The 27,956-nt window shown below is 37.2% G+C and overlaps 1 protein-coding gene and 1 long non-coding RNA gene across 22 annotated transcripts in view; one reads left to right on the top strand and one right to left on the bottom strand.

The window, feature by feature from the left end:
* LOC129144081 (uncharacterized) overlaps nucleotides 1–25,164 on the bottom strand; it is a 94,737-nt gene extending 69,573 nt beyond the window's left edge. Inside the window, exon 1 of the long non-coding RNA XR_008548229.2 lies at nucleotides 24,828–25,164. This is a non-coding gene — a long non-coding RNA (uncharacterized LOC129144081). The remainder of the gene's footprint in view (nucleotides 1–24,827) is intronic.
* BDP1 (B double prime 1, subunit of RNA polymerase III transcription initiation factor IIIB) overlaps nucleotides 1–27,956 on the top strand; it is a 302,743-nt gene that overhangs the window by 142,279 nt on the left and 132,508 nt on the right. The gene's annotated exons all lie outside the window — the stretch shown is intronic.

Genomic DNA, 27,956 nt, shown 5'->3' with positions numbered 1-27,956 from the left:
AATTATAAATCCCCGAGGTGGAAAAGGCTGCAACACGAAAGCATTCTAAGCCATGCCTTTGTGTTGTATTGCAGTCAAGAGGAAATAAAGAGGTCCCCTTTGTTTAATAAGCAACTGAAAATTTTTCTTTCATGCCTCTCATATTTCTTGGCATCACCATAACTGTTGCCATTTAATCAAGATTCCCTTTAAACTGGTGAATGCTAGCAGAATGTCTCAAGAGAGCTGATTTCCTTCACTTTCAAGTTCATTGTGACCACAAATGCATTAACCTGGGCTGCCTACATTTCTTCCTGTACTGTCACATAAGATATACTCCACATAAAAATAAAGAACATCGACCTTGAAAGAGGAAAGAAAAAAAAAGAAAGAAAAAACTACATTTAGCAACCCAGACTAGAATCTAAGCTCTGTCAAAGTGATTTCTTATTCCATTTTACTGAAGCAGTGCCAAGCTTTATCACTTCTGAGTTCATGTCTTACAGCTGAGGCAACCCACTTGAATTGGTAAGTTGCTTAAAGTATACACGCGCTGTTCACGTTGTCACTGTGATTTAAAATGAGAGAGGAGTTCTGCAGGTGGAATACAGCTGAAATAGAGAGAGGAAATGGGAACTAGAAACATTAAACCATGCATAATTAATGGTTCTTTGTCTTGCTGGTCCTCTGGAACTCTTTTTATGAGTGTTATGCAGATGCCCTATAGCAGGAAGGGCAGTGCTGTCATTTGAATAGGGTTGGTTGTTCTCCACCAAAGTGCATTTTGAAATTTGATTCCCAGCGTGTAGGTTTTGGGAGGTGGGGTCTAGTTGGGAGGTGTTTGGGTTGTGGGGGTGGATCCCTGATGGATGGCTTGGTGCTGTGATCCTAGTAGTGAGTTCCCACTCTCACAAGACTGGATTACTTCCCTTGGGAATGGATTTGTTCTTGTGAGAGTGGATTGTAATAGAGCCAGGGTGCCCCTCAGGTTTCCCTCTCTTCACATGAGTTCATTTCCCCTTTGGCCTTCACCATGTTGTGACACAGCACGAAAGCCCTTGCAAGAAACCAGGGCTATGGCCTTGAACTTCTCAGCCTGCAGAACCATGAGCTAAACTAATCTCTATTCTTTACTAATTACCCAGTCAAAGGTATTCCTTTAGAGCAACACAAAACAGACAGAGAGAGAGAGGCAGGATGCTTAGTGCTGAGGGTCCAACTTTGTATCATCCTACATTTTTCGGTCACATTGGCATCACAAATAGAAATGGAGAAAATAAGTATGATTGCTGCAGCTAAATCTGACAAACTGTCACCTACCTACACCATTTCTACACCATGTAATCTCACATAACGTCCACAAATGTCCTGTGCCTATTAGCATTTTAAAGGGCTTTGTGGCCATCATACTCTCGCTTTGGAGCTAGGGATGTTTCATTATCCTCAATTAAAACTCTCTCAGAAGCAAGATTGGCAAGCATTTATTTATATATTTTCCTTAGAGGCAACATGGGAGGCATGGATTCTGTAAAGGAGGCAGGGTGCTCTTCTGTACTGCATCAAGAAGCGATGCTGGTTTGGAATAATTCTCCTAATGTGAAGCTATCCCCATTAAAACATAAACCATAATTGTGGAAAGCAATTTGCTCAGTAGCAGAGAACTAACAGGGTTTCTTATTGTGATTCAATAACAAGGGAGCATGGAGATGCAATGCTGAAAATGCTCCCCAAACTCTTTTAATTTTCTTGAAGTGTAATTTTCTTCTGTGAAACCAATGTGAAAAGCTGGAATCATTTCTATTATACTCAGAAGCAAGATGTATATACATTTCCTGTAAATTAACATTTTCCAACTTCAGTGAACTTAAACACTCTTCCATTTGTCTGTTTCAAAATGTGGATTAATAAAAACTTGAAACCATGACACTGCCGATAAACAGTGAAAGCAAATCCACAGCTAGGTCAAAAGTTGATGTACTTAAATTTCTAATCAGTTTTGTCATGCTTTATACAGCTGCTTCTCTTTCACTAACAATTGATTATAGTTCAATAATGATTATATACCAACATGAGAGGTTGATAAATATTAATAATATTTTGAAAATCAATAACATTATTAAGAGAATCTTTCCTATAGAATATGGTCAAAATCAATAATAGCATATAAATATATCAGATGCTGAGATATTGCATACTGTATGCTACTAAAGTCAAAATCAATAGTAACAATCAGGAGATCTATTATTTTATTACTTATACTTAAGATAAGTAGATATTCGATCTGTACAATTCTATTTCTTTTATTAGGCATAACATGGATCAAGGAAACGAAAGGAGCCATAAATGGTTCTAATAAATTTATAAAAACATTTATTTGTTAAAAATTTGTAGCTAGCCCATTTCTTTTTATAGCATTATCCACTAGTGAAGGACAAGAAATAGAAATATCTTTTTAAAAAAAATTTCTATTTTTAATCATAGTGCTCAATAGTGGCACATGCAATGGCTTGAGATCTGTGGTGCATCCAGGGGATTACAGATGCCTCAGAAGCATTACCACATCTTCCCCTCCCCTACCCCCAGCCCCGTGGGCTGCATTTTGTTGTGACTCCTGTGTGCTTTTCTAAGACGTGTTTGCTTCACAGCTGGTGAATGGACACTTTCCATCACTTCACCTCTTGGCAACAGATGCCTCTCAGTTAGGCACAGATGCTGAGTGTCCACCCATCCCTAACATTAGCCTTGCGTTCTGGACTAATTGGGCCAACAGAGTTGCAATTAAGATTTGAATAATTAGATAACGGACATGATTACTTTTGTAATTAATCCTCATACTGAGTCATCATGATCATGTCTGGGGTGATGACCACTGGCTTATACTTAATTCAAATAGAGGTAGTGAGTATTAAAAGCAAAGCATTAGCAAAAATACTCCCTCACTTCTCCTCTAGAAAAAATAAATATGACACTACATATAGACACACAATTTTCATTTTTCAAGTACATTTTACAGTGATCTGTTGGATGATGAGAACTCATTTCAATTTAATTCATGCCTCCATCTGTCTGTCTATCTATCTATCTATCTATCTATCTATCAATCGTCTATCCATCTTTTTTTCCCAAAGACTTCCACTTTGGCTTCTGCACTGTTTTGGAACTGTGACCTATATTTTAAAATGAGTGTTTTCTTTCCTTTTTCAAAAATTTACCATATCATAAAAACAAATACATAGAAACAAACTGGAGTTGACCTCTCTCCCTTCTCTTGTCTACAAAAAAGCCACAGATGTTAGAATTTCTTATGGTTTGGCTGTGAGTTCCTCCTCTTATCTCTACTCTTTCCACATACTGTCCATATCTGTGACTCCTAGAATGTCATCTGGTAGGAGTGTGTTGCGAAAAGACATCCAAAGCCAACAGTGCCTAGCAGACCTGCCAGAGCTCTTGTCTCTGCAGATCCCTCTCAGAAGCCTGTTGTCTTCAATTAATCTTCTCAATGAAAGGATCAATCAGCTCCGTAAATCAGGGTCTCAGACTCATCCCTGACTGCACACTCCCACAACTGGCGCATGCCAATCTGTTGCCAGATGAAGTTCACTTTTCTCTTTAAATGTTACTCAACTCCCACCACTATGTATTTTGCTCCATTGCCTCAATGTGGGAGTATTGTGATATCTTTCTGAAGTAATGTAATAGTTTTCCTTTCCTATTCCTGTCCCATTCCAAACTTCCTTCTAAACTGGCACAGGCTTCTCTGTATGACTGTGTTCCTCCATCGCTGCGTTTTAGCTGCTGTAGCTTCTCTCAATCCTAGGAATAAACCAACATCCCAAGTGTTACTACATGGACGCTTCCCTTTGCCTAGAACAGTCTTTCTTCCCTCTTCATCTAGTAAACTGCACATCCTCAGATCTCTGGCCATCAATTTTCCCAAGAGGTGTTTCTTGTCCCTCTAGACCAAGCCAAGCCCTTCCTTTATACTCTCTTACAGCCTCCTTCTCATTTCACTCTTAGCGCTTTCCTCACTTTGTAGTTATATGAGCTTTTTTGTTAATCATTTCAGCTCACAGATGCACTGGTTCGACCCAGTTTCTGACACACAAGAGACTCTATGCTCTTAAATTAATGAATGATAAATGGTGTCATATTGAAAATGGGTTAAACTGTGTGATTCAGCAACTAAGGATAAAAAGGTTTCAGAAGTAATTACTCAATATTTATTTATAAGTTGTCTATATACACCAATGGTCTTTAAAGAACAGATTCTTTCATATATGTGTTCATGTATGGCAAAATTAATACTCATGTTTTTTGTTTGTCTGTTTGCTTGAGACAGAGGCTTGGTCTGTCTCCCAGGCTGGAGTGCAGTGGCCTGATCTTGGCTCACAGCAACCTCTGCCTCCAGGATTCAAGTGATTCTCCTGACTCAGACTCCCCAGTAGCTAGGATTATAGGAAGGCCACCATGCCCAGCTAATTTTTGTTTTTTTGGTAGAGACAAGGCTTCACCATATTGGCCAGGGTGGTCTCAAACTCCTGGCCTCAAGTGATCTGCCTGCCTCGGCCTCCCAAAGTGCTAGGATTACAGGCATGAGTCACCATGCCTGGCAGTCAAATATTAATATGTGACTGACACAATACAGGTCTTTGAAGATATACACATAATTAATATGTAGTCTGGGCCTGCAAGGAACTTATAATCTCTCAAGTAATACAAATCTCTAAAGACAAAATTAGGAGCCATGACAAACTAATAAAATAATGAGTTAACGAGGCTGGTGGCTGGAAATGAGAGCGTTTTCTGGTGAATGTAATGTCAGGTTTGGGTTTCAAAGAGAGTAGGAATTAGCCAGACAAGTTACACAGATGTAGAAGAATAAGAAGGAGAAGAGCAGACACATTTAAGGCCCTATGAACAGCATGGGTAAAAGTCACAGAGGTCCACAAGCACCATTAGGGGTGTGTGTGTATACATTTGTGCACACAGGCTTATGCATGTGCCTACAAATTATTCACAGTGACTGAAAAGAAAAGAATGGTGAGAGGTAAGGAGGGGTGGGATAAGCTGGGGGGATGTCAGAGTAGACCTCTTATCCCAGAATAGACTGTGGCTCACTTTGTAGATAACAGAGAGCCATTTGAGATTTCATGTAGGTAAGTGGTAAGGTTATATTTGTATTTGAAACAGAACACAGCTGGGGAGGCTACACTTGAAAGGGAAGAGACTGGAGGCCAGAATATTGAAGAAGAGGCTGAGTCCAGGCAAGAATTTGCTATACTTGCCTGCATAGGCAAGAGTGAAGGCCTGTACTTAAGAGAGATGCAGTAGGTATGCAGACATGGCTACATAGTTAAGGAAGTCGGAAAAAAAACTGAGATTTGTGATACTGGAATGGAGTGTGGGAAAAAAAATCATAGTTTAGTAAGACACTCAGGTTACAAACATACATGCTGGAGAAAACTGCAATTTTAACAAATGTATTTTAGCTTCTCTGACTCATGAATCTGAGCCCTACATATGTCTTTTTGTTTGTTTTTGTTTGTTTGTTTTTGAATACTAAATGTTTTGAACACCAATTTGGATGGCTATAAAGTTTAATGTGAACTAAAGATATCATAACTTCTCAAATTCAGGCTTAATGCTTCTAGGAGTAAACATGTTCAGAATTCTAACCAAGAGCATAAGGAAATGTAATGACATAACTTTGTTAAAACTAGATTTCGATGTCGTGTTTTTTGAAGCTATGAATGTTAGATGATGGGGAAACTCCCAGGTCTTTTCTGCTTTACATAACATGTAAGTATTTTTGTCTCTTTTTGCTGGTTACTTTCCTAGGCATTGAGGAGTACAGGTGAATTCATATATTACCTTTGGGGTAGGTTTTCACTTTGTGCTGAATGTCAACCTGTTCCTTGAATGGGCATAATTCAGAAAAAAAAGCTAATTTGTGTGTTATTATCAGAGATTATAGTTCATTTTTTATTCTGGCTGTTGTCTTCTTTGAAACTTTTTTCTTTGTAGGTATACAAATTTGGATAAGCAGCCAGATGTATCAGGCAAATTCTTGGGGAGATCCATGTTTGCACAATTCTTGATGTAGTTGTTTTATAGAAGAAAAACCTACCAGGGTTGCTGAGTCATCAGACTCCACTGTACTCTTTCACTGCAGTAGAGAATATAGTAAGAACTTGGTTTGGCTCAGTACAACATACTAGCTCAGTGATAGCCTACACAAGGTATTATTTAAGACTTACTAATACAATTGAATTTATGTAGGATTATCTTCCTTTAATTTTCCTATTAAGAATAACTTAGGGACTGCAAGGGAGAAAGGAATGTTTTATTGAAATAAGTGGACATTATCATAGCCAATACTTACAAATGTTAGAATTTGGAAATGAAAATGAGGCTTCTATGTTCAAAACCCAGGATGGAGTCTAGGGCTTTGTCTCTGACACCTCATTGGAGATGAGTCCTGTCCTCTGCTAGAAGATCTATTTTAGTGCAGTCCTGGTAGGAAAAGAAAGCTGGCCCCTAGCCAATGGTAAATAGGGGTTAACAGAGATGAGACATTCAGGTACCAGGCTTGTGAGCTAGAGAGGTGACACACTGCTTACTTAAGGGTGTCTTATGTAACCTACCTCCCCCACTATTCTTTCTTTTCTTTTCTTTTTCTTTCTTCTTTTTTTTTTTTTTTTTTGTTTTTTGTTTTTGAGACCGAGTCTCACTCTGTCTCCCAGGCTAGAGTTCAGTGGCACAATTTCAGGTCACTGCAAGCTCTGCCTCCTGGGTTCAAGCGATTCTCCTGCCTCAGCCTCCCGAGTAGCTGGGATTACAAGCGTCCGCCCCCATGCCCGGCTAATTTTTGTATTTTTAGTAGAGACAGGGTTTCACCATGTTGGCCAGGCTGGTCTCGAACTCCTGACCTCAAGGGATCTGCTCAGCTCAGCCTCCTAAAATGCTGGGATTACAGGTGTGAGGCACCGTGACTGGCCTCCCCACTATTATTTCTTTACTTTATGAAAAAAACTTGCCACTTCGTCTGTCGGTGCAGTGTGGTCTTAATGAAAAGGCCAGGTTCAAGTTGTAAGTAAAAAAGTAATAAAAGGCAATATGTTATTCTTTCCCTGTAGCTACAATTTTGTGAGCAATGGGGACCACGGGCATGGGACAGTTTCACCCAGAGGAGCTGTGATCTCCCAAGAGACATCAGCAGTTGTGGTCTTGCCTGGCAGATGGCAGGAGGTCAGAGAGGGAAATACAAGACTTTTTTTCTAAGAGTATAAGCGAGCACCTTGGGAGTTTCGCAAACAGCCAGGAGAGAAATCAAGTGACTCAGGGGCAGCAATCAAGGCAGTGATCCTGAGCTATCATAAAGGTGTCAGTTGATGAAAATAGGACCTGATGATATTATCCCAAGCCTAGAAATATGGGTTGCCATAGGTTCTTGATAAAAGTTAGTTTTCTGTCTCTAGGTAAACAGAGGCTTTTTAAACTTGAAATTATTAGGGAGATTTGAGACCAAGATTGTAGCTAGAATCAGTGACAGGGCAATGTCAGTGAAATATTGGGACGTGGGCTATCCAGTTGCTGAAATAATAATAACCTCCTCGCAGTAGTGTGCTTGCTGTAAGCCAGGTGCTTCACTAAGCACATTTATTATAGTATCTCATTATATAACTACCTGTTAATATTGTCTGTGTTATGCTATGAAAGGAAATCAGAGCATTAAAGAGTGACAAAAATTGTCTAAAGCTACATAGGTAGTAAGTGGTAGGCTCAGATTGAAATGTCAATGTGTTGAATTGTAAATGCCATTCTTTTAACCATTATGCCCTTCCAATTCTACTTTACAAACTTGGATGTGCTACCTGGTAACACTGTTAAGGTTGGGAAAGCCAAAGGAAAAACAATTATTATTTTTCCTTTGAAAAATTGTTATTTGTCATTCATTAAGATGGGTGCTTTCTCATACTTTACCTCATTTAATTCTCAATACAATGAATAAGAAAATATAAAATGTGTATTTATACCTTTTAAACACACAGAAGCAAAGGATTCTCCAACTCTCACTCTATTGCCACCAAATTTATTTCTTATGGGGATTTCTCTTTCTCTACAATCTTCTGCAAAAGAGAGCATGTTTTGCCATTTTCTCTCCTTTATTTCTTGTTCCTAAATTTAGCTCAATATGAGGGAATAAAAGCCTGGTGTGAAAAACTCTTTTTTCCTAGGTGGCATCTCTCCTCCCTCTCTTTCTTTCTGTCTTTCATTTTCTCAGTTTCAACCTATTAGTAGTAATAATTTTTAAAAAGAGTCATATATACATATTAATCACAGAATTTAACCTAGATGTTTACATAGATTTAAATAAGAACGTTCTACACGTCTTTATTTCTCTATCCTATATTACAGAAGTTTTGGTAGAAATAGTGTGTGTATATTACAGTGTGTATGTATGTGGCTGTGTGTGCATATGTATGTATATCTCTGTCTATTCTATCTGCATGTAATTTTTTTTTTTTTTTTTTTTGACAGAGTCTTGCTCTGTCGCCAGGCTTGAGTGCAGTGGCATGATCTCGGCTCACTGCAACCTCCGAATCCCGGGTTTAGGCGATTCTCTTGCCTCAGTCTCCCGAGTGGCTGGGAATACACGCACTACCCCGCCCAGCTAATGTTTGTATATTTAGTGGAGATGGGGTTTCACCATGTTGGCCAGGATGGTCTCGATCTCTCGACCTCATGATCTGCCCACCACGGCCTCCCAAAGTGCTGGGATTACAGGCATGAGCCACTTTGCCTGGCCTGTATGTAATCTTTTATTCATTTTACAGAGATCATTAGAATTTTCTCTCCTGCTTTCTCATGCACTCCATTCCAGGTGACATCCTATACACAAGCCACATATACAGTGAGAAACTGCCTACGCTGAGTTGACCTCAAGTAGGTAGAAGGCTTTACACAGCTTCAAAAGTCCCTCATTTGCTCTCATCAGAAAAGGATATCTGCAAGGGGACTAGAGACATTTATTCTAACATGTGCATCAGGACTCAAACAACTTCTGAGGTGTCCTCAGGCACCCGGAGGGCTCTATTGTCCTACTTCTCCTTGTTGCCTGTGTTCTCCTTTCAATCTCAGCCTAAAGTTCTTGTGGCTTTGGGACATCACTGTAGCTCCTTGTTGGGTATTCTCTCCCTTTAATTATTTCATGTGATAGATCTTGCTTCTTTTCCCCAAGGAAAGGGATTCAGAGTGGGTCAGTTGAATTTCTTAATCCTCAATCAGACAAAAAAGTAGATCATGAAAAATAATTGATGGGTGTTAGGCTTAATATCTGGGTGATGAAACAATCTGTACAGCAAACTCTCATGATACAAGTTTACCTACATAAACCTGCACTTCTACTCCTGAACTTAAAATAAGAGTTAAAAAATAGATTATGATAAGATTTTCATTAATAAGAAACTGTTTGTTGCATTTCTAACACAGGGGCTTTCAATACCTCAACTTAAAGAATGGAAAGAATAGGCCAGGTGCAGCGGCTCATGCCTGTAATCCCAGCACTTTGGGAGGCCGAAGAGGGAGGACCATGAGGTCAGGAGATCGAGTCCATCCTGGCTAACACAGTGAAACCCCGTCTCTACTAAAAATACAAAAAAAATTAGCTGGGCGTGGTGGCAGGTGCCTGTAGTCCCAGCTACTTGGGAGGCTGAGGCAGGAGAATGGTGTGAACCTGGGAGGCGAGCTTGCAGTGAGCCAAGAGTGCGCCACTGCACTCCAGCCTGGGCAACAGAGCGAGACACCGTCTCAAAATAAATAAATAAATACATAAATAAACAAAAAAGAATGGAAAGAATATTGGCAAGGTAGATTTTGCCAGAGAGTATCAGTGAGATGCTTTTAAAGAGAAGCAGCTTTAAGCAGCATTGTTTCTTTTCTGATTAGTCAGCTCTTCTGTTTTATTCTAAATTAGCTTTCATTGCTTTTTGTGAAGATCAGGTATTGGTAAGGACTCCTTATTGCATTTTCCTAATCTGAAACTATGATGTTATTATCACTTGTTCCTAAAATACATCTATACCATAAAAAGTCTGGGGCAATTACTTTATTTCTGGCTCAATGTCTCCCAAGATGATCTCAAACACAAAATCATTACTGTTAATATTTATAAAGTCTCTCAAAAAGTATGGATTTTTCTAATTTATAAATTTGTATGCTTCTTGCAGAAAATCCTTAAACCTTTCTTATTTTTTTCTTTTCTTATGTATCAGTGTGAAATCAATTTGAAAGTTATAAAAGGCTTTACATGGTGCTCTTCACTTGCAAATTGGTGGGACAACATTCATTATGATAAAAATAACAGTAAAATAATATGATTTTATTCACAACAATATTATTCTTAATCATATTTAAAAGAATAAAAAGATAATTTACTTATAATTACAACAAAGTTCTTAGCAAACCATGCAGAATAACTTTTTTCATTACTAAAATATCATAGTGTGTGTCTGGGTGAGTGTCTCTATGTAATTACCATCTGTGTCAGGGTGTTCATTTCTAGCACTTCAGTAGTCTCTCTTTTGTACTTCTGTCAGTCACCCCAAAAACGTACTGATAGTGTTGGCTAAATGAATAATGCAATAACACTTTTATTCTACTTGCATTTTATGTAATAACTAATAATGTTAAAAAAATGCTTCAGATTTATTTTACACACCAAATAAGCATATTGTATAAACATGTTACATACATGATAGTTATGTTATCTGACAATGTTAGAAACAGGCATTTCTGACACTCTTCAATATTTTTATTTTTATGTAGGAATCATAACAAATGCCTAAGGAACTTAATGTCTACAAAACTATTTCTGCTGTTTAAAAGATACCTAGCAACTGGAATGTTAAATTTGCTCTATTTGTATAAGTAGTTATGCTGTTGTCAGATTGAGATGAGTAACTCCAGGACCTATGAAAACTCTACTTTCTATTCCTACATGACTTCAACAATTCTGCTCTGTCTAGTAAGTGATTTATGCACAAAACTCAAGGCAAGTATTTGAATACATCTTACACTTTCATTGGTAATGGCTTTATGTGGACAAAAATGCTATCAATTCTGAATTTTCCTTTCGGAATGCAAAACCAATGAAACATTTCAATAAATATAACACAAGCAGAATCACCCTCTTTACCAATCCTCAAGATTTTGAAATGTTTAACAGACCTGACATTTTTAATTTTTATTTATTTATTTAGTAAAAAAAGCAGATAGGAAAATTCGGCCTATTTTTTGTACTTAGTATGGGTCACTAGAGAGATAGAGAGAGTGAATGGTCTTTCAATAACCTCAAACTACAATGTGTTCAAAAGGGGAAATTGGAGAGGCACATGAACTTGAATTCTGATTATAGAGAAAGTGCCAGAGCACCCAGCTCTGCACCTGGGAGTACAGAATTCTTAAAACAAGGAAATGCTTACTCAGATTCCTCCAAATATGGAACAAACCACTTGGGGAAACAACACATTTTAACTTTACTGGTTCTTTTCAAAATAAGATCACCAAACTTCTTGAATAGGACACTAATACAACAGACACACAAACAAAACCAAAGACAATGAAGAGACTCTTATGTTGATACATGTGTGGCTACTTAGTCATGAGGGTTAGATAACTCAGGAGTCTGTAAAAACTAGACTAGAAAAGACCAGGAGAGGCGTGAGGGTGGGAGATGGCCGGTAGCTTCCTAAGTTCATATGTTGTTTAAGACCAAGGGTAATATAAACACTATCACACAACAAGCTTTACTTTGTTAAAAGAATCAGTGTGAAGCATTCATAGCTTTAACTAAACTTTTGTGTTAACTGTTCTCATTCCCCGCTGCTTACCTCTGGGCTGAGTTCCTCTTTTCATGCCTGCAGATCAGAGCATAATTGGACCTGCTCTTTTTCCCTAAAATATTTTCAAGAACAAAATGGCTTAGCATCCCATAGAGAAAAACATTCCTGATGTTTAATTATACTTCTCAGTAGATGTAGAATTGTGGGATGTTAAACCTGTTTACTTTTTGTTTGACAAGAGATATGTCTCTATTATTTTTCTATTATGTTCCCCCTTGGACACTAGTCACAACATTTTTCTTTGCATTCTTTTTCTCTCTGCCTTTTAGATGTTTGCCTTTAGGGGCGCTGACAAAAACCATTTTATTTGGTGGATCTGCATTAGAAATCACTTCTTTTCCTGACAAGCTATTTAAAATGTCACTTGTGCCTTGTGAAGGCTTTTAGAAAAATACAGAGACCTGGACCCAGATGACCCAAACTGTGTTTCTGCAAGGATTGCAATTTCCTTTTGAGGATTATGGTTCCAGGGAAGATTGCTTCTAAATATCTGTGAGAGAAATACTTTCCAGAATTATTGCTGTTGTTTACTCTATATTGATTTTTAGAGTATTTTACCTCACTTCATATAAAGGACAAATAATAAAATATCATTTAATTATTGTAATATTAAATATAACAGTGTAATTATTTCTCAAACACAAGAGATCAAAGTGTATCTCTTCGGGATGTGCTTTTTGACTACTGATTATCAAGTACAATATAGCCAATTTCAGTTGTTTGTTCTACCAATTACACTTCTCTGAAGATCAAAAAGCCAGAGAATAGGAATTAGTGTAGCTCCCCTATACTAAATATCATCCAGTTATGAAATACAAAGCTATGAGTGGTGCTTTTGAAGAAAATTGACGTGTGACTTAAAATATGCATGTTCATTGATCACAAATGGATGAGAAATGTCACCCAGTTATTACACAGAAAAGAGCTGATTGAAAATAGGTGACCTTTACCAAACATGTGTGAACAATTTCCACTGTTCATTAAAGTACAAGATATCTACATCATCCATAAGGTGGATATGATGTTGGAAATGCATTAAACAGATTTCAGTGGTTACTACCATGATAAGTGTTTTGAATTAATCTAATTGTTACTATACTTTGTGTTCTCTGACATTTCATCAAGGGGACATAGGGAAGCAAAATTCTTTTCAGAATGTCAGGAATTTAATTGCCCAAGTAGAAGGAAGAAGCATTGGCTTATGAATAAATAACTATGTTTTTAATTTGAAGAAGATCACCAACTATTCTTTTTACAAAGGATTTGGGCACATAAGTGCCTGTCACTGGGAATATAGTAGTGAATGACACAGGCATAGAACCTGCCATCAAAGAGTTTGAAGTGTGGCATTATTCAATGATGTAATGAGTTCTGTGATTGGATTATAAGGGACATAGAGTGTGCTATGGAAACTGATAGAAAAAACATTTGAACTCCACTTGTAGGGGCCAAAAAACACTTGTATGAAATGTATCTTGAGTTCTGAAGGTCAATAGATCTAGTCAGACAAAAAGTCAACTTACTGTGACAGACAGCAAACATGAAATCTCAGACATAGGAACCAAATGATAGCAACCATGGCTGGGTCATAGACTGCTTGAGATTAAGAAAAAGCAGATATGATGCAGCATCCAAACCTCACATTGAAATGGATGCAGCCATATTCACCATATAAAGATATGGAATCAACCTAAGTTTCCATATCTTAAGATATCTAAGATACGGAATCAATCCATCACAAAATGACTGGATAAAGAAATGTGGTGTATATACAAAACGGAATACTATTCACACATAAACAAGAATTAAATCATGTCTTTTGTGGCAACATGGATAGAACTGGAGGCCATTATCTTACGTGAAATAACTCAGAAACAGACAAATACCGCATGTTCTCACTTATAAGTAGCACTAAATAATGTGTACAAATGAACATAGAGTATGAAATGATACACACTGGAGACTCAGAGCTTGGGGGATGGAAAAGTGTGAGGGAGGATAAATAACTTAATGGGTACAATGTATATTATTTGAGTGATGGATACCCTAAAATGCCAGACTTCACCCTATGCAATATATATTGCATATAACAAAATTGTACTTGTACCCCTTAAATATATACAAGAAAATGGGTGTCCAGTGGGGGTTTTAATTATGTCTTTAAAAAGCAGGGAAACTACAAGAGAAGCCTTAACATGGGGGTAATAGGGCAAGCTTGTATTCAGAGATATCAATTTTCTGTCAGTATATGGCATTATCTTGTGTAGAAAAGGAATACGGTAACGCGGCCATAAGGCAAGTGACAGATGAAGGTGATAAGAACTGTGGGGAAACAACGAGGGAAAGCCAGGGGAGAGAAAGTTAGAAGGCAGGATTGAAAGGACCACATGTTAATTGGATCTGTGGGAAGTGACAAGTGGGAAGGCAAAGATGTTTGCTGGATTCCTAACTTGACACATTGGGTGGATTAGAGTGCCACTTACTGAGATGGTAAAGAGAGAAGACATAGAAAAGGTTTTGAGGTGAGATTAGGGAATGCACTGATATCTCCCTCCCTCTGCCCCTCCCTCCCTCTCTTTTCCTCCCTCCCTCCCTACTTTCCTTCCTTCCTTCCTTCCTTCCTTCTTTCAACATATAGTTACTACCTCTGTGACAGACACTGATCTAGGTGATGAGCCTGCAGCAGTAAACAAAGCAAAGTTCTCATCTTCACAGAGCTTACAGTCCCATTGGAGCAACCATCAGCAGGTAAGACACAGTAAATCTGAGATGAACAATAAGGAGAAAGAGATAGGGTGGGTGATATTTTAGGTAGAATGGTAAGAGAAAACTGAAAAATTAGTTTCAGCTAATATTAGCGACAACAAGCTCTGCACAAAAGGGTCAGAGTTTTTGCCAGAGTTAACCCTTAGTGTTCTATCTCTGAAATAAAAAGCTCAGAAGTTCTCCTTCTAAGAATGTCAATGGTGTTAAATTTAAATAGCTCAGTTTGACTTTGATTATCCAGCAAGAGTAGAGGCAAAAAAGTGGCCTTTTCTGTTAGGTCGCAGTCAGGAGGTGGGAGGATGTGAACACTTCTCCACGTCAGTACTAGCAGATATGGCCATCCATATTCTTCACTTTTCCTGAACTCTGAAACTGAAATACATTCATTCATCTAATCCTGCAATACAGAACCCCTGAAAATCACCTATGGATTTATAACTTTGCCAAATTTATGCTCATTCAACTTGATTTGGTTCAAAGCTCTACACGTGAACTTTCATATTCTTGGCACAGCATTTAGGTAAGTGACTTTCTCTCCCTTCAACTCCACTAAAACTTATTTTCTCCTATAGTATACATATTTTTGTTTTTCATGTGCCTTTTTAAATTTTTTAAAATTTATTTTTTAATTGACACATAATAATTGTGCATAATTATGGGAAACAGTGTGATGTTTCAACATAGGTATACGATGTGTAATAATCAAGTTAGGGCAATTAGCATATCCATCATTTCAGAAATTTATCATTTGTTTGTGGTGAGAGCATTCAAAATTTTCTCTTGTAGCTATTTTGAAATATATGTTATATTAGCTATAGTCACCATGCTGTGCAATGGAATACTAAAACTTATTTCTCCTATCTAACTGTAACTTTGACCAATTTCTTTCTATACATCTTTTTCCCTCCCCCCGCCACAGCCTCTGCTAACCTCTAATCTACTCTCTACTTCTATGGGATCATCTTTTTCAGATACTGCACATGAGTGCAATCATGAGGTATTTGTCATTCTGTGCCTGGCTTATTTCACTTAACATACTGTCCTCCAGGCTCATCCAAGTTGCTACAAATTACAGAATCTCATTCTATTTTATGGCTGAATAGTATTCTACTGTGTATATATACCACATTTTCCTTGTCCACTCATCTGCTGATGGACACTTAGGTTGATGCCCTATCTTGGCTGTTGTACACAGTGCTGCAATAAATGTGGGAGTGCAGACATCTCTTTGACATACTGATGTTATTTCCTTTGGATACAGACCCAGCAATGGCATTTTGGGATCATATGGTAGTTCTATTTTTAATATTTTGAGAAACCTTCCTACTCTTGCCTATAATGACTGTACGAGTTTACATTCTCACCAACAGCAATATGAATTCCCTTTTCTCCACATCCTTGCCAGCACTTGTTACTTTTTGCTTTTTTGATAATAGCCATTCTAACTGAGGTGAGATGATATCTCACTGTGTTTGTAATTTACATTTCCCTGAAGATTAGTGATGTTGAGCATTTTTTCATGTGCCTGTTGGCCATTGTATGTCCCCCTTTTGAGAAATTCTATTCGGATTGTGGGATAAGAACTCAAACACACAGATTTAGAAGCAAAAATAGATAAATGGGATTACATCAAAATAAAAAGCTTCTTCATAGCAAAGGAAACAATCCACAGCGCAAAGAGACAACTTACAGAATGGGAGAACATATCTATAAACTATGCATCTGACAAGGGGTTAATATCCAGAATCTATAAGGAACTCAAACAACTCAATGAAATAGAAACATAGAATTCACGTGTTTTTGTTTTGTTTTGTTTTGTTTTTTGTTTTTTTGTTTTTTGAGACGGAGTCTCCCTCTGTCGCCCAGGCTGGCGTGCAGTGGCGCGATCTCAGCTCACTGCAAGCTCCGCCTCACGGGTTCACGCCGTTCTCCCGCCTCAGCCTTTGCAAGCTCCACCTCACGGGTTCACGCCATTCTCCTGCCTCAGCCTCCCGAGTAGCTGGGACTACAGGCACCCGTCACCACGCCCGGCTAGTTTTTTGTATTTTTAGTAGAGACGGGGGTTTCACCGTGTTAGCCAGGATGGTCTTGATCTCCTGACCTCATGATCCACCCGCCTCGGCCTCCCGAAGTGCTGGGATTACTGGCGTGAGCCACCGCGCCCAGCCCAATTCACGTGTATTTTTTTAAGTAGCTGATAACATGTATTTCTATTTGAAGTAGTAAAAAATAAAATGTAAAATTCAGACTAGAGCGGCAATAAATCTAGCTTGCCCTTCTGAAAATTCTTTAATGAGTTCTCATTATTCCTGGGTTAAAGTTCGCACCTCTTACACAGGCATCAATGAAGCTGCTCTTTTTTACATATTCACCACTCCATTGTCGTGTTCTATCAAACTAATGTGGTGCTGGAGGGTGTCAGGAATGCACCCAACATATCTCTGTGCTTTAGCACATAGTGTGATTTCCATTAGGAGCTAATGGTCTCTCTTTTCCTGTCTGTCTAAATTCAAGCTATTCTTTAATTTACAGATAAGGGAATTCCTCTTGGCCTCTCTGTTTAAGTCAGGAGCTATTTTTTGTGCATTGACAGCAGTCTGTACATATGTTCCATGATGGCAGACCACAAGCATTGTGACTACTCGTTCTTTAGTTCCCCTCTCCCACCATCAGGCTGAGCATATTATGCATAGGAACTAGGCCTTGTCAACATGTATCCCTAGCACCTAGCACAGCACCTAACACTTAAGAGGTACACAATAGTTACTGAGTAAATTCAATGGATGAATGTCAATGAACAAATATGGTTGAATCTTACACATTAAGATTTTATAATGTGTTAAAACGTTAACAACAAAAGCAAAAGCAATTGCCTCAATTCTAATACAACAGCCACAGAAATTAATTTGGAATATTCACTCAATCTTGGTCAACAATATTTTCTGAGGATAAACTCTGTAACAGACACTATCTTAGGTACTGAGTTGCAGCTTTGAATAAAAGAAACAAAAAGCCTGCCTTCATAGAGCTCACATTCTAATAATGGGGAGTGGGGAGAAAAATAATAATCAAATAAATTTAAAAGAATATGGTTGATAAGATTTTAAACATTACAGAAGAAAATAATAGAGAAGAGTAATAGGAAATTATAGGGGCATGTTTGTAATTTTTAATTTATATTACCATAATGATGGTAATATAAATTATCCAAAATTTATATCTATATTAATGAAATATATTTCCCTCTATTGTTTATAGATTTTGGCAATAAGAAATAAATATGGCAGTTGAGATTAGAAAGGGAGAAAAGTTTAAATAAAGAAGAGAGATGAAATCAATATCCTTGCAATTCAGTTTTGGGAGAGAAGAAAGTTGAACTGACAAAGAAGAAAGTCTTAAGGCTACATTGCTAGAATAAAGAGAACTGAGATGTTACCAGAGAAGTCAGCATTTTCTGATAAGTTTTGAACTTCAGTATGGAGTTATCTTGAGCAATGCTATAGCCAAAAACTTCTAGATATTGGGAAGGGAGACTGGAGAAGCAATGAACACCCTGTCCCTCTTAATTGCAAGGAATTAAATATGTCAGCGATACTTACCTAAATATTTTGCTTTCTAAGACATCCAACTATTCTATGTCCAAAATAGTTATGTAGAAATCAACAATAGATTAAATATACACACAAAATTTTATATCATATATTAAATATAATATACATATTTCTCAATTTTGACCTGGTTCAGAATTTTTCTTCACCTTCCTGAGATGGGAAAAGCTTCTCAAGAAGGTTGATCAACATCTGATTCAGGTGAGCTAGGCAGTGAGTCTCATCCTGTGAAACGTCCTCCAGTAGACACTAGTCCACCCATGGCAGCCATGGGGCAGAGTAGGGGGCAGTGGTGATATGAGAGCAGCATTTCTCATCACCAGTAGCATCAACCTCTCTGGCAGGTTGTCAGAAATGCAGAATCTTGAGCCACACTCTAAAACCTCTAAAAAAGATCCCCAGATAACTTGCGTGCCTGTTCTTAAGGTTTGAGAGTTGCTGGTCTACAGCAGCAGTGTCCAATTGGGGCTACATAATAGAGTTACCTGGGAAAATTTTTTTTTAAATCCCAATAATTAGGCCACATTCTTATATATTCTGTTTTTGTCAGAATCAACTGTATATGTCTCAAACTGTGGTTCCTCGTTTCTTTTCTACAACTGAAAGAAATCTACCAAAGTTTTGACCTACTAAACCCACTAAGGTTTGACTTGTGAAATCAGCACTCCAGGAATGAGACCCAGGAATCTGCTTCTTTAAGTCACATAGCAGTTGATTCCTATATGTACCAAAATATAAGGTGTGGCTTGGAGGATGAAAAATAATGGATTCCACTGTAAAAAAAAAAAAAAAGAGTTTCTCTATGTTTATTATTTGAATCAATATGCAAAGTATGCAATGGAATACTTTTGCATATATACACTGGTAGTTGATAACTTTGTCAAAATTTATAATTAGAGGTTTTAAATACCATAGAAAAATATGGATGAATTAGTGAGTGTGAGGAAATAAAAATACTGAGTCTCTCCAGAGACAGACATTTAGATAGTTATCTTCAAGACATTTAAAAATATTCTACCACGGTCCGGCGTGTTGGCTCACACCTGTAATCCCAGCACTTTGGGAGGCGGAGGTGGATGGATCACGAGGTCAGGAGATCCAGACCATCCTGGCTAACACGGTGAAACCCTGTCTCTACTAAAAATACAAAAAAAAAATTAGCCGGTCATGGTTGCAGGCACCTGTAGTCCCAGCTACTTGGGAGGCTAAGGCAGGAGAATGGCGTGAACCTGGGAGGCAGAGCTTGCAGTGAGCTGAGACTGTGCCACTGCACTCCAGCCTGGGCGACAGAGCAAGACTGTCTCAAAAAAAAAAAAAAAAGAAAAGAAAAGAAAAAAAAATTCTACCAAATATTCATTATGCTGATAATAAAAAAATCATGCAAGATGAATGTTTCTCTTCTAAAGAAGCAGTCAGCAAACTTTTTCTGTGAAACACAAAATAGCCAATATTTTTAGCTTTGCAGGCTCTACAATCTTTTTCTGCTCTACTATTCAACTCTGGCTTTGTGACTTGCAATCAGCCATTGACAAGATGGAAATGAATAGCTGTGGCTGTATTCCAACCAAACTCTATTTACAAAAACAAATCATGGGCTATTTTTCTGGCCCCTGTAATACCAAGTTAGATTGTTGACTACCAGTGGTCAAATGGAACTTCTTTTTCAAGACTTGTTCAATTCCTTTCAATGTACGTAAGAAAGAGTCAAAGAATTCAGTTGCTAATTTAGTCCTCATGACAAATAGGATGGTTTCTCTAAAATGGCTCCTAAGTTACATTCTTTTAAGAAACATCCACTTCATCTGTGTAAATCCAACAGGACCCCCAAAAAAGAGTATGCCCCAAAATTCAAAATGTACTTATATAAACACAGTGTTATGAAATTGTTCCTGGAAGTTTTGCAAGATCCACGTGTTCATTGTTGCTTAGGAGAGAAAAGATCTCTAATTTTTGCTACTTTACAGGTAAGGTGACAGCTAATAATAAGGTTCTCTATTTATAATCATTTATAAACAACTATCATTTTCTGAGGACCTGAGCAATTGTGGATATATCAATTCCCTCCTTTATTTCTCAGAACACTACAATAGGATAGGTACTGTGATTGGCTCAATTTTAAATAACATAAAAACAAAGTTTAGACACCTTAACTGACTTGTCCAAGGCCACAGAGCTAGAAAATGCCCTCAGCTGGATTTGAACCAGGTAGTTGAACCTAGAACACGTACAGCCACTAAACATTACTGCCCTATCCATTGTCTACCAGAACTATGAACATGTAAGATACTGAGTTAGTTGTAATATTTTCATTTGTAAGGGAAATAGATGTGCTCAATTTGAATGGATTAACAGGACTAAAACTACAGAGAAAAATGTGAATGTGAAAAATGGGGAAGTCTCACCACTGCATGGTATGCCTGGAATACGATACGGGATATAAACCCAGGATAACACAGTACTTCCTCTGAGAAGCACTCTTTTCTTCTTGTGCTTAGCTATTAGGGTAAGTTAGAAAATGTGTCTGTTCTTACTGACCTAATGCAATTAACCTCTTTTCTTTCTTTTCTACTGGCCTCATTACTGCAGCTTATTCATGATTTCCACAGACTGTCCTTTCTATGTTTCTCAACTTCTTTTCCTGGCCACTAACTGCTGAGGCTCCACATGGTATTTCAAATTTAAGATAACCAAGTCAAATATTTGTTATTTCACACAGAACATTTTTATTGGCATGGTTCTCCTGGAAGGCCACATGGTGGCCATTGGCCAGTCTAGAGAGGGCTGTCTTAGACCTTGGCACATTCATTTCTCATCAAATCTACTGCGGCCAGTAGAGCCTAGACACATGGTCATATTTTCTTGGTGGAAACACCTATGCATTGTGAACTGTTACCATTACAAGCTCTTCTACAATATTGTTCTTTATAGATAATATTCATTCTTTTGGAATAGTAATACAGGAGGTAATGTGTACATATACTTTGTTTTTTCTGTTATTCTTATACACAATTAGGATAAGCCAACCATTTTCCAACAACCTAGAGAATTGAAAGTACGCTGGTTGGTTGTTGGAGATTATACACATATATGCCTTGAACATATTTCTAGTCATTGTGGAACCTGTTATTTACAGTATCTGGTACAATGTCATCTCTTTCCAGATTTGGGAACATGTTGGAACACAATAAATTATCATATTTTATAACCATACAACCTAACTTCTAGTTACCATCTTAGCACATCATTGGATATGACAGCTAATCATATTAAATTTTCCAGGTCACCTCTAATCTTATAACATCCCTCCCTTCTTGTCACAGGATTAGATCAAATATTAATTGAAAAATATTACCACAATATCAACATGATTAGCTACACCAAACATATGGGAAAGTTTATGTAAAATCAGCATAGCAAATAGGCTGCTGAATATGTAAGTCTGTTTTTTCTGAAGTCCACTTCCAACATTCAATTCCAACAGTTAGTTTCTCTACCTTTTCTAATATTGTGAATATCTTTCACTATTAACGTGAGTTCCCTTAACTTCCTTTTAATCGCATTTCAATACAATTAACACTGAATTTATATCTCTACATTTTGTTTTATTTTATCCTGAGAGTGTGTCAACCTCTCTTGGAAAGATGTATATGTTACAAATACTAAATTTCAGTAGAGACTTTGCTTACAGTAGAGTGCTTTTTCTGTCAGTTAATTAGCTGGAAGCAAAGACTTGCACACTAACCTCTTTCAGAAACTAAAAGAACAAAGTACATGCTGGTTTCCAATACTGGCGGTGATGGAATTTACAAAATCATTTATTTTGTGTAAACAAGAGTTAACCTGTTCTAAAGGTAATATGATTACTCTGTACTATCTTAAAAATAGTCTTACAATATTCATGAGTATCATGTCAAGTGCTGGAAACAGTCACCATATATGAGGTAACAAAAAGGTATAGTATAGAGTGTATGAGTTTTAAACACAGCCAGATCTGAATTTTAGTTATAGGTTCATTACTGTGTGCCCTTGGCCCAGTTACATATGCTCTCTCAGATTCCAGCTTTCCTTCTGGAAAATGAGGGCAAATAACATCCATGTTAACATTTCAACTTTCATATGTTTTTATATTTATCATTTATTCATATATAAAAAGTTTATAACTCAGCTATCTGAGTTGAGGAAGCATGTGAGCTAGATTAGATACTGCCTATCTCTAGTGTCTTTTATGGAACATATTACTTATTGAGGAGCAAGTTATAGAAGAACTTGAAGCAAGTTTTGTAAAGTTTTAAAAGATTATTTTATTTAAATTTTGAGACTTCCTACTCTAAGTGAGGTTATCCTATGAGATGTTTTCCCATCTTACAGAAGAAATAAACTACCCTCAATCAAATGAAAAATAGAATTCAATATAGATTAAGGAGGCAGATGCTAAGTAAAATAAACTGTTACTAATTCTCAGTTGAACCCAAGATTTTCTTCATCCTCCTATCAGTATATTGCAAATTCAGACAACTATGACAATGGTAAAACTCCTTTAAGCAATTGCATTTTTAATTTTTTAAATTAAATTTGTATTTTAAGTTCAGGGGTACATATGGTGGTTTGTTATATAAGTAAACATGCGTATTGGGGATTTGTTGTTTTTTGAATGAGAACTACAATTCCCTCAATTTTTAAACATAGATATTTCATTAGACAGTAAACACAACCTTCAATGGACGTACTCTGGTCAGACACTTCAGTGGTCAATACATCCAACAAAAAAGTTCATTGGGTCTGATGCCACCATCAATTCTGAAGTTGGCACAAGGATAGAGATGTTTTCAGCGACATGCAAGTTCGCTAGTAGCAAGTGTGTGTCCCTGTTTGGTTAATGTTGCCTCTTTCTGTTTATCAAGTTTGCTTAAAAAAAAAAAAAAAAAAAAGAAGCCAAAGACCCAGGGACAGTCACTGTAGTCAACACATTCTTCTCTCAATTATCTTTAATTCTATTGAGAAATCATCTCCCCAGGGAAAAGAGATAGAAGTCTCAGAACAAGAGAAGTAGATAAAAGTCTTCAGGCTTTAGCTACAAACATACTGGTAGCCAAGTACACATCAGCCTTTGGGAACCTTGAAAATAATTTACTCCTCTGGAAGAAGCAGTAACATCGACATCAGCCTGAAAAGCTCTCCAGAGAGTTTCAGAATGATAGCCAATTATTAGAAAGTGTTCTGACATCTTTATAAAATGTCCCATCTCAAGAGATCCATAGAAGAAAAGGGAAGTCAGCACTTCAGGAAATACGAGTGCTCACTCTGAAAAGCACACTTGAGATACCATTATAAATCTTTATACAAAAGCAGCTAGATATTTACATTTTGCTTTAACAATAGAAATTAATTGTTAAAAATCAACCTGTTTCAGTATTATATGTGATATTTTAAATAATGTTTATTTCATTATTTGAAAACTTTTATGTCATACAGTATCAAGGTAAGTGATTGCTATTCTTCAGTATTTAGAGTGCAGACTAATAGATCACGTAATTATAGTGATATAATTATTTAATTACTCTTAATTACATAAAAATTTATCATAATATGGAGTAAAACCATCAGGCATGTATGCGCTTAGTAAGGTAGAAAAGAAAAAGTTCAGGTAATTAAACTTTGGAAAAAAGTTGCTTACAATACCTTTCTAGATATTTTTAACAAGCTTACAAGAAAATGGGTAAAAAAGAATTAATATGGAATGGTTTAATCTGAATTACCTGGATAATTGCCCTAAATGATATAGGAAATGTAAGCTTCACTTCGATTCATTATATCTTAATAATAAAAATGAAATAAAACATAAAAAAGATTTTTTTACAAACACATAATCTCTTATTGAAGAATTCTTTCAAAAACAAGCATTTTAGAAAGCACTTAATTTTCCTTTGCTTTCTTTTTTTATTCATGTCATAAAAGAAATCCACTTCTGTTGAATAAGGACTATAAATTATATGAATGGTATAATAAGTCTTCTAGTTTCATTTTTCTTAATACTTGCATCAGAAACTATAACATTTAAGTTTTAAGTTCCAAATGGATACTATTAAAATATTCAGGGATTTAGTCCTAAATCCTTAAACCAAAAGGGAGCTCAGGAATATTGCTAAAGTAGAAAGCTGCACAAAATCTCAACTCGCATTTGCAAATTTTCTTTCCATCTGATTTAACTTTGAAGCTTTCAGACTCAGATTTTACTATATGACATCAACAAATCACTTCAATCAAAATCAATTTACCCTGGCAATGCACAACCCTCCAAATAGATTATTAAAAAGGTAAAATGAGAAATTAACTATCTTTTCATGTTCCCTTTTATTTTCTCTGGATACACGGCAGAATGAATGTATTTCAAAAGAAATTGCCCTGAGATATCATTATCTCCAACGCCGTTTTCACTCCAGGAAACTTGCTTATAAATTAAGCTTTTCCTGACACAGTCACTTGCTGCAGTGCAGATTGTCAGTTTAGTCAGTTAGAACTTTCAATGCAGAAATTCAGTGCCATGCAGTCACCCGGATAAAGCAGCACTTACCTTAATTGAAATTTTCTCTGTGAAAGAGGTGAGAAATCCGTCAAATCAACCATCAATGATGGGGTGGGGAGATCGAAGTTTTCAATCAACACCCTCGAAGTAGCTGCATCCTGTGCTCCTTTTCCCTGTTATGTTGAGCTCCTCACTGTCTAAGGAGAGAAAAACATCAGCTGAAATCCTCCGAGGTTCCCAGTGAGTAAATGAGGACTAAGCGATGTTTCTGAACGGGAGATTCTCCGTGAGCGTGCTCCGTTTGGAGGCTCCCTAACACTCTTGGCAGGTCCCTGGAGCCAGGCGCTAATCATTGACCTGATTAGCAAGAACGCTCCGGGTGCGCAGGCAACACACGCCGAGGGTTGGTGGGTCTCCCGGGAACTGGAAAAGGCACCAAGGCCACTTGGGAATCTTGTCTTTTCCAGCCTAATGGATGAACTACAACTATGATTATAATTTGCAAGGAGATTAGCTGCCGTGCTAGCCATCGCAGGACTTAAACAAATGTGCTTTCTCCTGCTGTTTTTCAAGGTGCCTTCGTGTAAGATATTAGGTACAGTGAAACAATTAATAGACTGATAGAGCTGATTTGTAAGACAAGCTTAAAGCTGAAAAATGGTTAAAGCGATGTGATCAAAGAGATAGCTGCACTTGTCCCTGCCGCTCGCCTGCTACATACTTCAACCTTTGTCGAAGTAAAATGAATTTAAAGGTTTATTACAGCCCTCCAGAGTGCAACTCTCTGAATTTATAAAAAGGAAGTATTCATACTAAATAAGCATATTTGGCAGATTGCTACAGACACAAGCACTCAAACCACGGCATGAACACAGCCTTGCTTGTGTAGTTTTCCAAACGGCATTTTCAATTAGCATTAAACTTGCAAAAAATGTTTGCATTGTACCATTAACCAGAGTAACGTAGGAGAATACAGCACTACACCTAACCGAATCATCTCTTTGATTATCTGTTGAAATACTGATTTACTAAAACAAAAACAAACAAGCATATGAGAGGATCGAAAATATCTAACAACTTTTTAAACGTAGTTATGTGCCGTTACCAACCTGCTGGTCCCCATCCGTCATCCGCTCTTTCTGCCACTGACCACCTTCTCAGCACTTCCTCATCAAGTTCCTAGTTCCCTGAAGAGATCTAACTCTCTGGAAAAGGTCACATAACTGAATGCCAAAGCCCCAAATGGTTAATTTTTGACAGCTCTCACTTTTGCGGGAGAAAATTATGCAAATAACATAAAAAGAACAGATGAAAAAAGTAATTTGCATGTCTTGAGGGTGAGAAAATTCTCATTGCCAGAGAGAAAGCTGACGACTGTCCTCTCACAATGATCCTGAGTGATATGTTCAGCACTTTTGTTTTTTTTCCAGTGGGCCTCACTTGGGACATATGGCATTTCCTTGATGTGTGTGTGTGTGTGTGGGTGGGTGCGTGTGCTTGCGTGTGTGTGTGAGAAAGAGAGAGAGGAAGAGCGAGAAGCTATATTTACATTGTGATATTTATATATATCTTAGAAAACCCTCAAATTTCAGTAGGCGAATGCACTAAGTATAAATAATAGAGAATCCGTTTGCCTTATACATTCCCAAATATATTTTTAAAGTATCTCATTAAAATACAAGCTCTTGGTGAAACTTTTTGGACAAAGTAAAACTTCAGGGTAACTGAATTGCTGTTACTAAGGCAGGTACTCATCCTACTCTGAAAACGGAGACGGCCCTGCAGGAGACCCAGGAGGTGGGGCTGTAGCCTCCCATGCAGAGGTCTCTTGCTCCCTCAGCTGGTGGAGGGTGACAGCAGAATGTGAAGAAACCCAGTCAACCACTTCAGGAGAGGGAGAACAATTTTTGCTGCTGTAAAGCAGGAAACCCATTATCCAATTTTAGACTGGCATGAGAGTGTTATAGTAGAAAAGAGGCTGCTTACATCGAAGTAAATGCATCTTGAGCATAAATTGTAAAAATAAGAAAATGTAACTGCTAATTTCTCCTGAGAGGGTTCCAACTAGTCTTTAACACAATACTTGTAAATAACAGTGGGATAGATTCCAGGGCTCTAATGTGTAGTTGGTCATGCAATTAAAGCACTCCGTTTCTCATATTGGTCTAAGTCCCATTCTGAGGATCTTAAATCGTGAACTATTTTTAAAACTTATTAAAACATTAAGACAAGGCTTATTTTCCTGAACCCTGCCAGCCAACCCGCAATCATCATCACCAACTAAAACAGGTGCACACGAAACTCTGTGCCATAGTAGATGGGTTCTATCTGGAAACTCCAACTCCATGAGACTGCCCTGATGACATTTCCAAATAACCAGCCTTTCTGTTCTCATAAAATCCAGAGGTCTTTCAAAACCCTGAATGGTTTCTACAGAGAGTATGATGACTCTTCAGTAGTTTTTTTAACCTATGTTGGAACACTAATTGATTTTATGTGAAAGTACACACATGAAGAACAAAGCAAAATAAGACCATTTTGTTGGAGGAGTGAGGGGAGACCGTAGTCACATGAAAATAACAGGTACTGTCTATTACATGCTTGCTATGTAGTAAGTGACTGGCATGCACTTCAGCTATAGCTATCCATGAACCCCTTAGTCCAATTCTATTAAGCAGACATTATAATATTTTATTTTTTAATTAATTAAGTTAGGGCTCTGAGAAGTTAAGCAAATTTACCAATGTTGCATAGTCAGTACAGAAGAAACCCACCACTAAAAGTCAGGTTACTGTAACTATAAAATTAACAAATATTTGGAAGTTCCCAAATGTTAAAACTGATCAAAATCCCTACTTCCAACAGAATGGGAACATTTTCTAGATTTTATGATTAACAAAAATCATTTTCACATCTTTAAAAACCATTTTATAACTGATAAACTATTGTAACAGTTCTGCTATTAAAAGTTATGTATGATTTAGCAGAAAAAAAATTCACACAAAAAACTTTAGGCTAAAAAATAGATTCCATCCAGAGCTTCCAAATATATAATTCCATTAGCACAAATTGCTCAATTTCAAATTTTTAAAAATCCCTTCTGCAATTCATTTGCTCTCCCACTCAAATATAATAATTATTGCTTTTTTAAAACAAGAAAATAGCTCCACTCTAAGT

Source organism: Pan troglodytes, chromosome 4 (assembly GCF_028858775.2).
Source record: "Pan troglodytes isolate AG18354 chromosome 4, NHGRI_mPanTro3-v2.0_pri, whole genome shotgun sequence".
NCBI lineage: Eukaryota > Metazoa > Chordata > Mammalia > Primates > Hominidae > Pan > Pan troglodytes.
Note: the sequence above shows the minus strand (reverse complement) of the source record. Positions and strands in the feature narration are given on the sequence as shown.